Source organism: Adiantum capillus-veneris, chromosome 24 (assembly GCF_014529385.1).
Source record: "Adiantum capillus-veneris isolate H3 chromosome 24, ASM1452938v2, whole genome shotgun sequence".
Classification (NCBI taxonomy): Eukaryota; Viridiplantae; Streptophyta; class Polypodiopsida; order Polypodiales; family Pteridaceae; genus Adiantum; species Adiantum capillus-veneris.
The window spans coordinates 75,231,898-75,245,397 of NC_140954.1; the positions used below are offsets into that span (position 1 = coordinate 75,231,898).

A 13,500-nucleotide genomic window follows, 5' to 3' on the forward strand; every position below is an offset into this window, starting at 1 on the left:
TATATATACCCATTTGTGTGATGAACTCATGGTTCATAAGGGTTCCATTCTATTGGATGAGATAATGCATGAATACTCAGCTAAATTTCACTGTCTCATTTACTCATAAAATGCAACATGATATTGTGATGATTGAGAAGTGTGAATCTATTGCATGCTCTCAAGGTAAGATGAGACTGGAACCCTATTTCTACTTTGAAATCATTATAACAAGGTGGTTCTCTGTCACCTTTTAGGCATCTCATGTGTAGAGGCTATGGAAAAGAGAGCGCACCTTGGATACATGCAGTCATGTCCTACGAATCCCAACGCTTCTCTTGATCAATACCTATATATAGGGCCTTCTATACATACGGCCCCCATGTGTTCCATCAACACTCTTAGTTTTGGAGTTGTGCTCCCTAGGAACCTTGTATTGACACTACTCTACTCATAAGGAAGAGCTCTTGTCCTTGAAAAAAAGGAGGAAATCTCTTCTTAAGAATGTGATAGTTTCCTAAGTGGCTCCTTCTTTAGCAATGCCTTTCCAATCTACTAATGCTTAATAAAAAACATGATGCCTTAATTGCAATTCCTGAAGATGCATGATGCATTTGGATTCATGGAAAATACCAAGAGGCTCAATGAAGTCTACCAAGATACCTTGATAAAAAACATTGTTCTCTTGTTGTATTGAGATCATTTGCTATATTACTATGCAAACCATAAATCATAGAGCCCTGTTCTACAAAAACCAATGCTAACTTGGGCATATGTCGTGGGTATGTACTTACAATGTATTTTGCTAGGATGTCTACATCACCCATACTCATGTTCTCTGAAAGTAGTAGAAGGTCTACTAGAAAGTCCATACAAATAGGTTCCCATTTTCCATTAGGAATCTCAAGAAGATGCAAGATTCCTCTTGCTTTGAAGCAGTACGCTTTGTTAAATTGAAATTTTTAATAATGCAAGACATCCTCTTGAAGATGTCAATGTAATTTGGGCCGATAAAACTATTGTCTTACAAGTGCATTCCTTTCCTAAGCCTAAGTTCCTTGCACTTGGACTATCATGAAATTCATAAAAAAATTGATGACGAGAGATTTTTCCCATCAGTAAGACATACAATTCCATTGTGGAGTAGGCACCCATCTTCCATGGGAAAATTCATCAATAGATTCACTTCATCATTTAATAGAGAAGAACAATGTGTGGGAATACTTGATTCACCTCCAACATTGGAGTTGGAAGGATCCCTCATTTTACATGGCTTCACACCTTAAAGTATGCCTTGTGTATAAATCACTTAATATTTTCCTGCTCAAGAACAATTTCAAATTGGTTTCCATACAAATAATATAGCATAATTTCACATGTGTAAGAAGAATACTTTTTCTTGGCTTGATGGAGTTTCTTATGTCAAAAGCCACTAGTTTATCATCTTGATGTAGAATTTCATCAATAGCGCTAGCCCTAGCAACATTGTTTTGAGCAAATGGTTTAAGTGGTTCGATTATAGGTAGTTTGGGTGCCAATGCTAAATCTACATTAAGGCACTTTCAACATCAACAACAACAATCGGTCCAAGGAGAAGGGAGTTTACAAAGGCAAAAAGCTACTGCTGACAAGCACACAAGGGCATTGATGTTTAAACAAAATGATTGGGTCTTACTTAAGTTTCATAAGGCTCGATTAAGGCGAACGACGGGCAAAAATCCTACGGGCCATCAAAAGTATTATGCTAAGTTAGCAAAAAGATACTATGGTCCTTTCCAAATCTTGAAGCCCATCAATGAGACGGCTTACTAACTCTAGTTTCCCAACCATTGGCTCATACACAATGCCTTTCATGTGAACCTACTTAAGCCCTATAAATGAGATCCACAAAGTGAACCAATTATTGAAGACCCTCCCGAAGTTGAAGACCAAGAAGAGGTGCTACAACCTAAAGCTATTTTTCGGCATGAAGACAAGGTACTACGACATGGTAAGATTATCCGACGGTATCTTATTAAGTTCAAAAATTTATCCTTTTGAAGATGCTAGATGGATGCAAGGAATACAACTTAAGGATAGTATGAACCTTGTCAATGCTTATAATGCTACATTAGAGTAAGCAAATGTACAAATTTCTTTTAAATGACCAATGTTTTTATCTTATAAGACTAGTTCTCTTTTTATTGTGCACAAATTTAAATAGTATGCATGCTTAGAATCATGTTTGTGATGACGACGTATCTCAAACACCAAGTAGAATTTATCACTCTGCTTTGGGAGAATGAAATGGACTAAAGAGCATACATGCTTGCGGCAGCTATGTCTCCCAAGCACCAAGTGGATTAGTCATCCATCTTGGAAAGGTGTCGTAGGGTAAAAAGGGATCCTCTACCCGCTAAGTAAGATTGACTAATGACTAAGGCTTTATCTCTTCTACCTCTTAGTCGAGGACGACTATGATTTCAAGAGAGAGGTAATGTCATAAAATCTAATATCTAACCAACCCAAATTATTTTCTCAAATTAAACTGATCATTTAATGTGGGAGAATAAATGGAAACAGGGGTTAAGATATAGACATGTGCTTATAGATCTATCTCAACATGGGGCCAATTGTAAAGGGGCCCAAATGAGAGATGGTCTATCAAAGAGCAAGGCTAACCGATGGAGCATAAGACCTTAGTGTTAGCTTCATTGAAGACCTCTAATAGTAACTGTAAAAGTCCTTTGACCTTAGGTAAGCTAGGGCTGAGCCTGAGGGAACCCAGCCCAAGCTTAAGGTGCTTGAGGTGCTTGATGATTGAGATGCTTGAGGTGCTTGTCATGATTGAGATGCTAGGGATGTATTTCAAGTGAGAACCCAGCCCAAGCTTGAAGTGCTTAAGGGCCAAGCTTGTGGTGGGAATTGGGTCTAAGCTTGAGGGGTTTGAGGTGTAAAAAAGTCAAGATTCAATCCCTACAAGAGGGGGGATGAGAGAGAACACCCACACACTCACACAAGGCATGCTTGGTACAAAGAAAGCAAAAGGGACACTTGTCAAGTTCTCTCCTAGCTCTCTCCATCTTGGAAGGTGTTTGAGGTCTTGGGATAGTTAAAGCTTTCTTCAAAGTTTATGTTATGCTTATGATGCATGAAGCTTTCCATCTTCATTGCAAATTTCTCAAAAGTACTCTCATTAATTTCTGCTACTCTCAAGTTAAATGGGCCAATTCCATTACACGATAATTTATTTTCTCTTCACTAATAGAGTGAATACTCCCATGGTGAAGGGCTTGGTTGGATAAAACGTCGATTGAAGTAGTCAACAAGACATTGTTCTACCTTGGCTGCTTCAAGGTTATCGTAGTTTGATTATAGATCTCCTACATAGAATGGCATTTTGGCCATGCTGCATAGCTCATTTAGGTGGTAACCTAGAAGGAAAATAATTAGGGAGGAAGTCTTTTAACCTTCTTGAATCATAATATAACTTGTGTTTAATCATCTACAAGTTCATAGCCTTACTGTATGCTAAGCATAACGATCTTCTTATTTTCTTTAAGGTTCCCTACTTCAGCCATCGCTAAAGAGATTTAAGGTTTTTGATTTGGAAAGAAAATTCTAGATTTTGTCCGGGTCAAGAGCCAATCACATGAAGTCTATCATTATTTCTATCCAATTTGTGTCAAGAACTGCTACAAGTAGATGATTTTGGCATCTACCCTTCAAAAAAAAAAAAGAAGAGAATTGGTGCACTTAATGAAAAAACACCATATTAGAGAGTTTGAGACTTTAGATTCAATTTAGGAATCAGAAATGTCTTAAATATTTTTCCATATGGACAAATCTCAAACTATTTTTGAAGGCCAACTCCTTCCACAAGGTAGTACTTGAAAAGAAAGTTCAAGCCGTGCTTTTAAAACTTTGGCTAAGATTTGTCCATGTGCTCAAATCTTAAGCTCATTTTGAAAATGGGAATTGGGAAATTCCCAAATTCACTAATATGGTGTTAAAATATGACACATCTTATTGATGTAGTTTTCAATTTCATGAGTCAAGAGGCTACAATTTGGAGCACATGCCCAATGTACAGCTCCCTCAAGACAACCAAATCAAGGGGCTGGTGCCTCACAGAAGGTTGATGTGTTGTTATCCTTGTACCAGACAGAGAGGGTGTAATTACTCAAGAGTATGAATCGCCCAAATTTTTGTGGTGAGGATACAAAGATGCAATGGATACATTCCTCATTAAAAGGGAAGGTAAGAATAATCTATATAACACTCATGATGTTCCCAAGGCACTACAAATGAGTTTTGCCCTTGAAGGCAAGGCTTGCAAGCATTAGATGACATATGAAGTGGGTAGTCATGATAAAAAGGATTGTCCCAAAGGGAAGTCAATGGGAACATGAAAGGAAAGAGTTGTGCATATAGTGTCACTGTTCTCTTAAATATTTCTCCAAATTTTGTCCATGTGGACGTTACACATACAAAGGAGATTCATCAATGTCGTCTAGATGCTTCTATGTAGCAGCTTCCTTTTGGGCTGCATGACTTAGTGAGAATGGATGGCACTATCAAAGGGCACAATTGAAAGCCTTTCACAACTTTCTTAACTATTAAAAATTTTACATCTACCAATATTGTGTCCCAAAGTTTCTAGTGCCACAAGGGCAGCAATGATTTATGGCACAATGATAAGGTTTAGGATACTCAATTAAGCATGCTCTACTTGCGCTGCGAGGGTGCAAAATGGACTTGGATTTATAAGTCATGAACATGTATAGGAAAAATGTGGTCCTCAGTTGAGAGTGGATGCACAAGTTGGGGCCAACATTACAATGTAGCTACAAGCACAATAGTCAAATGTTTAAAGCCAATGGTCACATGTATTACTATTGGAAGAAAAGAATGTCCCTTCCTCACCACTTTTTTTTTTACAAATCTCACAATTGTGAGTAGTTTATATTATCATAACCAAACAATTAACAACTTCCTGCCATGCTCATGCCAGCTTCCAGTGGCCCTAGTTACATCAGTTGATTGGGGAGCCACCCCATGACAAGAGATGAGCCCACACCTTTACCTGAATAGACTAGTCAATGTGGAGCTACCCAATGACGAGGGAAGAGCCCACTCCTTTATTCTTGTCAGTCATTCATCATGGCGCACAAGGCCCTCTTCCACTCTTTAGAGATACTCTGTTTTCCAATGGTGATGATCTCCCCTTGGTTTTCTTGAATTATCCCTGTGAACTTAGCAGTTTTCATGGTGTCCCTTCCTCACCACTTATTCCACATTTGTACATCAAATGTTTCCCATCTTCTTCTTTATAATGCAGTAGAAGAGGTTTTTCTTTGTGCTTGCTGTCTCATACTTTATCTACTTCAAGTTTCGGTATGAGATTATTTGATGATGCTCCTCTTTTACCTTAACATTCTACAATGCCGCATGCTTTTTCATCTTCTCTCTTTGCAATGGCTAAATAATCACTTGAAGATAATGCTAAGATTTTATATGGAAAGATATTTAAGTCTAAGAGCTGGCACCTGAATGAATAAATAAATAACAGTAGAGAGAGAGAGAGAGAGAGAGAGAGAGAGAGAGAGAGAGAGAATGCAAGACTCAAGTGTTGATTGCTTTAGGAAAAGGCATATTTCCTCCATTGAAGTGGAAAATTTTCATGACTTTTGTTGAGTTTGACCAAATTTGGGAACGATAAAATTTGCATGCATTGGAGTGCAATATTTTCAAACTCCTTATGCGTCTCAATTATGCATTTGGACATTTATCACCTTGTGAAACTATACCTAGCTTAGAACTATCTAGAAGAAACAATGCTGTGAAGATTCTAGCTTAATTTGAACGCCATAAGTTTGAAAGTAAAGACATGTGCAAAACACCCACTAAGTGGATCTTTCTCATGCTTCATACCATGTGTTGCTTCCTCTAGGTTTTGATGAGTAAAGCATGCTTATATGGCAAATCATCCCTTTTTAGATGGCTTCCATTAGTTATTATGAGGCCAAATATAAAGGTGTAGTCACAAAATAACAAAACTTTATAAGTCTCGCTATGAGGCAAACTCCCCACAATTTCTTTGAAAGGGAAGTGGATACAATGAATTTATGCATGCCCACTAAGAGCATTTGAGAGTTTATCCACAAAAAGTTGGCTTATGAGTCTCCCTATGACACTAATTTTGCTTAAGTGCTTTGAAAGGGAAGTGCATACAATTGATTTGTGCATAACCCACTAAGAGCATTTGAGAATTTATCCCCAAAAAGTTGTCCGACAGGGACGATGTTTTTGGACAACTGTCAAAAAGCTAGCCGCACGTGCATGTTGAATTTGATGGGTTGGAAAGAGTTGTTGTTGGAATCAGGGTTAATTTGAGAAGGGCACCTATTCCCTTCAAATATGAAAAATTTAACATATTTTGGGTAATTTAGTATATTTTTTGAAGGGAGCAAAACTAGTGTGGCCGGCGGGCTCCGCTTGGCTCTCTCTTGGATTTCGCACATGTTGCCCCCCCCCTCTCTCTCTCTCTCTCTCTCTCTCTCTCTCTCTCATCGATGTGTGCCCGGAGTGCAGGCCACACTCGTTGGATGAAGGACGTTCTGACGCGTGGCAAGGAAGGGGCCCCGGAATCCCACCCCCCACTATAGATAGTATAGGCTACAACAATGTGGGTGGATTTGGATCCATTCCATAGATGGAGGGGACTGAGTTGTTGTCTACTAAAGTTATAGAAAGCAAAAAGGACTCCCATTACAAGGTGTGTGTCTAAAAAGGTGGAGATAGAGAGCAAATATACAAGCTGCAAAAGCTGCTTTGTGAGGAATGAAAACTTGAGATTCGAGAGCTTGAAAGGTGGAAGAAATTAGAGCTTATTAGAAATTGGAAGGGTCGACAAAGAAAGGGGGGTACAATCGCAACCGTGGTGTACCTAAAGCGTTGGACTTTTGGTTTAATGGAAGGCTAGGCCTACCCCAAAAGTCTGCAACACCAAGAAATGCTACCCTCGCAATTACAACTGCACTGCAACTTGATAGAGACTTGAGTAGGCCTAGTACTTGGTGTCAGCTGCTTTGGGTGATGTAACAGGCAAGCCTCGGAAGCCCACGCTGGATGCCAGTGCGGCATGCTGAGCTGGCAATGGGCTAGCCAACGTGGCAGGATATGACGAGCGCCCACGTGGGGCAGCGTGGGCTCTCTCTCTCTCTCTCATTCATGCAGCTTGTTGGGCTCTCTCTCTCTCTCTCTCTCTCTCTCTCCCGCCTCCTGTGTTGAATGGATCCTCGAGGCATCCCTCTCTCTCTTTCTCGAGGGCCTCTCTCTCCCCCTTCTTCATGGACAAAGCACACGACTCGTGAGCAGCTCTCTCTCTCTCTCTCTCTCTCTCTCTCTGACAAAGCACATGACTCAAGCTCCTCACTTGGGTCTGCTCCCGCTCCCTCTCGACTCTCGACGCTCTCTCTCTCTCTCTCCCTCCATTGCACGTGCTCCCTGGCAAACCAACTTGCGCACATGCCTTGCCCGGTTCAGCGAAGAAGTTGTAAAAGTTGTCCAATTGAGTCTGAGACGATGCACTTTCAGTTGACAAGCTACCAACCTCCCTCATTAGCTTCTTACATAAAGTTCTTTGACATAGAAAAGTCTTTGCCTTTGCCTAACCCCCCGTCCCCTCCCATTGCTAACACCATTTGCCTTTGGAATATATGGACACCCCGTGTGCCCTTGCTATTTATCTAGGGGACCATGGGTATATTTTATGCTACTCCTAAACACACTATTTAGGAAGCAAACTTCATCATTTCCGGTCCCCCTCTGTGGTAGGTAGCTTGTATGTGTGCTGGATTTTGAAAAGAAGTTGAATCGAGTCGAATGTGGGGAAGATACGGTCAAAGTAGTCCGCTCTCTCTCTCTCTCTCTCTCTCTCTCTCTCTCTCTCTCTCTCTCCCCCCCCCCCCCCCCCCCCCCCCCCCCCTTCTTGGCGTTGTAGGTGGCTACTGTTGGAAGTGAGGGGGGAGGCAGATGGGGATTTATGCGTGCAAGTCTCTCTCTTCGTACTCACGAGGGCTCGGAGGTGTATTCGCTTCTAAAACTTGCTCTACTTAGGCCCCTGTCACACTGGGACAGGCAGCCATGCTTAGCTGGCAGCTCATGGCCACCACGTCCCACTGTAAAAGTCCTTGGCCTGAGACATGGGTGTCACACTGGATGGCCAGCACGCTCACGAAAAGCTGCAACAGTCTGACGAAAAGCTGCAATCTACTCTTGCTCCTCCAATCAGCACTCGAGCCCAAAAGTTGGCCGTGGGGGGAGGCCGGTACACTTTGTGAAAATCTTCGCCATTAGGTGGACGTCCAACTCAGCCGTTTGAAAGATGGCCGTTGTCCCAGTGTGACAGGGTATTGGATACACGCCCCTTTCTAATTGGTCCAACTAGGAATTGCATTATGTCCAGCGTCCTAGTGTGACACCAACCTTATAAGTCTAGGATGATGCAAAAAGTAGCACAATCTTTTGTGCTCATATGTACATATTTGCATTTACTTTCAAGTTCAAATTAAGAGGTGTAAAAACGTACTAACCAGTCAAGAACCCTGCTCCTGCTTCTAATCCAAACTTTGTTCCGACACCCGCTTCGTCTGCTCCCCCTGGTGCTCCTTCTCAACCACCCTCCAATGCTCCCCCCAACAATAGGCCAACGCCCCATAGCCCTCCCCCGCCCTGGCTCGCAAACCTGATAGGAGGCCCTTGCCTAAACCCAACAGATTTGATGTCCTTGCCTCGATCACAGATTTTGTTGACTCCTCTAACTCTAACAACGATGAGTGTGTCCTTCCAACCTCCTCACCCCCCCCCCCCCCCCCCCCCCCCCCCCCCCCTGCTCTTGAACAACAAGTGAATGCCCTTGACAACATTAGGAAGATTGATCCCAACAAAGAGAACTCCACCAGTGAGCCCTCTTCCTCAACTTTGGTTTCGGTTTCCAACCCTACCCCCATTGAAATCCTTAAGGATAACAAACACAATCATTCTCAAAGGCGTGTGAATTTTAGGGAGGGAAAAAGAGTCCTGGACCTCGCTTAAGGACACTCTTCAACTATGGGATGCTGGCACCCCCGGAGAGTTCACCTGGCAAAATTATAGTTCAGGAGAGTTAGTCAGGAAGGCTCGCCTAGATCGCTGTTACTTGAGTCTCCCTCTTGCGAATCTGTTTGATCGCATCAAGGTCAAGCCCATTCTCACCAGCTGCCTCTCTAATCATTACCTTGTTAGCATATCTCTTGATGATAAGGCCAAAAAGATAATGAATCACTGGTTTCACACCGACCCGGAGCTGTTCAAACTCCAAGCAGTACAAGATCAAGTCTCCCAAATCTGGACAAATTGCTTCTCTTCCTCCCCTTCCCCGGCCAAAGCTTGGTCCACTGCTGTTCAAAGGACTCAGTGTTTGCTGATTCAAACCAGGAAGGAAGTCACCTCTATTCGGAAAAGACGAAAAGAAGCCATGTATGCCGAGCTCATCCTCTTAGACAACTCTTCGCCTGATCTACATCAACAATCTCTCATCTCAGTTCTCAGAGCTAAGGTTAGAGCAGAAGAAGACTTGGCCCTTAAACATGCGTAATCAAGCTACTCCACAAGAGGGGTCCTAGGGTCTCCCTGTCGAACTGGCGTCCTCTCACCATGCTCAACGCAGTGTATAAGATCTTTGCCCGGGCTGCAGCAAACACAATCACCCCGGTTTTGATGCAATGGATATCTTCAGAGCAGAAAGGATTCATTAAGGGCCATAATATAATTGAAGCAGTTATTTCTTTATGGGAGGGCATCGAATATGCTCAAGATTCCAACCAAGACTTTGTTTCTGTAAAAGTGGACTTTGATAAGGCATATGATAGACTCTAATGGTCTTTCATTCTCATAAGTTTGGATAATATGAGCTTTGGGTCCCTATTGGCCAGGTTTGTAAAAACTGTATTTGGACATGTTCGGGCAAGGATCACATTCAATGGAGTGCTATCCAACTTTTTCTCACTAAATCGCTCAGTAAGACAGGGCTGCCCCCCTAGCGCCCCTATTGTTTGCAACAGCTGCTGATAGCCTCAATTGTTTAGTCAAGTCTAGAATGCTAGAAGGAAAAATTAAAGGCATACAACTTCCCAACTCAGAAGGTCAACCATGTCTCTCTCAATTCGTGGATGGCACTAATGGTTTGTCGGAAAAAGAAGAAGAATCGATTTGGGAATTTTGGCAATGTCTCCAGGTCTTTTGCACAACTTCGGGCTCAAAAATCAACCATTCTAAAACAGGGGTGAAACAAGGTGCAGCCCCTCTTCCCCAATGGCTCTTGGTCTCAGGATGTAAGTTGCTTCTCTCCCACCAGCCATTTTGTTTGCTAGGAATCCAAGTGGGCTTCGGGATTACCTTGAAAGACAGATAACGATTTCAGTCCAAACTCAAAAGGTGGAAATGATTCCAAGGTTCTCTAATGGGTAGAGTAGTGGTTATCAACCACTTCCTCATAGCTTATGTTGTCTTCTTTCTCACCTGCTGATCTGGCGGCCCCCAAGCTAAGGTTAAATGGGACATTTAACCTTAGCTAAGGTTAAATGGGACATTTGTTGTCTGCCTAAAGACAAGGGTGGGCTTGGCATCATTCATATCCCTACTCTTGTGGACAAGATGGCTGTCAAATTGGTGGTCAGAGCGATCCACCACCCCTGCGAAGAATGGTCGGTGTTGCTTCTCAGGAACACAAGCAGATTCAGACTTTCGCAGGCCAAAGGATGGGTGAATATTCCTTATCTCACCCTCTTCTTTGCTGCAGGATCTAACCTAATGAGGTTCATATGGGGAGCATGGAATATGCAAAGGCTCAGATTCTCACTAAACTGGAAATCTAGTCATAGCCATTCGTTGTTGCTAAACGAATGGAAATCTAGTCATAGCCATTCGTTGTTGCTAAATGACTCCATCTGGCTGCCCTCAGTCACCATCAAAGATCCACAGTTTGATAGCTCCAGACTTGTCCTGACCATCCATAATAAGGGGGTCCGCGTTTGGACTAATGTATGGTCGCCGTCAGCCTTTGATTGGCTCTTTGACCTGGAAATCTCACTCAAATTTCTGTTGAGGCCTTGGGAACTTTCCTATCTTCGCCGGCGGCTAGCCCTCCCAATTTCCTGTCAGTGGGCTGCTCAATTGCTCCCCTACCCTCTCGCTCGAAGGGATTGTATGGTCAGGTGAATACCTTCTCTCCCATCCTCAGGTCAAACCAAAGCCCATTTCCCCCCCTATCCACATCATCTTGAATCAGAGATGGGGTCTCTCCTTTGACAAGAGGCAATGAAACTTCAAATTCAGGTCCCTATGGTCAAAGGCGTCTTCCCCCAAAAATTCTGCCCTCCTCTGGCTGATTCTTTACAAAGCTGTCTGGATAGGATAGAAACTCAAGGATGCTAGTCTTTCGCTAGGAAACTGCCCTAGATGCAAGAATAGTCCTGAAGATCTCCCGCACCTCTTCATGAACTGTGCCTTCAACTATCCCTTTTGGAAACTAGTCTGCAATTGTCTTGGACGGTCCCTTTCTTAGAAACATGTATTGTTAGGTGAAAATGTGGGCATGACTTCCATTATCTGGAATCACATAAGGGCTGAATTCATGTGGGCTATCTGGAGGCAGAGGAATTGCTTCATGTATGAGGAGGCTTATCAAGCCTCAAACCTAAGAGTTTTCTTTGATGAAATTGTTTTGCAAGGTGAAAGAATCTCCCTTTCTAAGTGCAGGATCTACCAGAAGAAGCAATAGTTGTTGGACACTGTGAGAAGTCTCTGCCAGCACACAGGAGTAGATGAGATGTTCTATAATAGAGACTTCACTGAGGAGGACATACAGGTGGATTGGGACCTTCAGCTGGAAAATTGGAACTATGCCAAAAACTTACTTGTAAAAATTAAATATGAGCTAGATGCTCTCAAGAACTAACCCCTTTGATGTTGGCTTATAGTTATCCCTCAGCTTTCTATCTGCATGCTCTTCCTTGAGCATGTTGATGTAACCTTTTGTCTTTTCTAATATAATGCCCGCCTTATTCTAGTAAAAACGTACTAAGTCTGGTTCAAAAACCGTTGGATATAGTCAATTTTTGTTTTGCAAGAACGTTGCTTGAGGAGTTGGCAATAAGTTTTTTTTTTCAAAACTCACTCAACAAAGTGAGTAGATTGAATTAATCACCAAAAAAAAAAAAGTAAAATTGTACCATGCTCACACCAAGCCATGGATTCAAAAGTAATACAAGGAGCACACACCAACAAACTACCAGGTCTTACAGGGACCCGACCCCAATATAAAGCCAAAAAAACAACATGTACATACAGACCAACCAACCATAAGCTGCATAAGGATGAACTCGATACCTCCATCACCTCGATATAATAGCACGGAAGCCAACAAAGAGAACCATCAAGAGGACAAGCGGAACCACCATCCCCATATACACAGGCTAGTAGGGGAGCCCACCCCATCGGAGAAAGACTCTTGATGCCACCATGGGACGAGCCTCTGTCACAAGACGCCCTCCATGTTGGAAGACCCAAGAGGCGACGAGCTAAAAAACATCCAAGGCTGACAAGACAGCACCACCAGAGCCGCATCCATCAACATGCAGTACCCCAGGCCCACATGGAATGAGCCTCCATGAACCATACGCTACATATCCACCAAATCAGCATCGTCCGGGCCCTGTTGAATCGACTGCAACCAGAACCACCATCCACATCTGACGCCAAGAGACACATCCGAGCCGCACAAAACCAGAACGTAGAAAAGCCGAGCACGCGTGTTTCCTCTGCAAGAGAGGGGGGCAACCGCCAAGCTCGAGCTGCAAAAATTTTCCGTGCTGAGCCCTGCTCACCACTAAAGAGGGGCGAGGCAGTCGGAAGCCCCATCCTCCGAGCTCCCTTGCGGCGGACACATAATCGGCACCCTCCCAGTAGTCCCTGCACCCGTAGTGTGCCAAGCGCCCAACATGTTGAAATTAGGGTTGCAGGAAAACACACACAGCTTGGAGAAGACGAAGGAAGCTCAAGGCACACAACAGAGAGTCTATTACTTAGTGTGCAATGGAAAGATAAGTTAGCCCTAGAGTGATGGGCGCATATACAATGCACAAGGGAAAAAACCTCCTAGTGAGGGAAAAAATGCCCAGGTGGTCCTAACTTTGTTCACGTTGTCAGGAGTTTTTTGGAGCAAGGGATTGCGCATATGTACATATACATGCATGGTGCATCAAATAAAGGATTGCCCATTTTCCTTAGCCAGGTGGTTATGTGGGGCCCACATGTGTACAGGTAGGACAAGGTGTACATAGTGCATCGATTTTCACTATTACCAGTACCACTGTGTTTTTCTACAATAATGAGGAGTTTATAGCGTGTAAAACTTCTCGAGGAAGCTATCCGCGGGCCGACGACATGAGGTCAGCAGGTGCGTCAGATGGCATCTAGTGGCGTCAGGAGGGCGAACGA

At 43.1% G+C, this 13,500-nt stretch overlaps 1 pseudogene; it reads left to right on the top strand.

Moving 5' to 3' along the window:
• The first annotated feature begins 10,656 nt into the window (after positions 1–10,656).
• LOC147426599 (uncharacterized) lies at positions 10,657–11,959 on the top strand (annotated as a pseudogene).
• Positions 11,960–13,500: the final 1,541 nt, after the last annotated feature.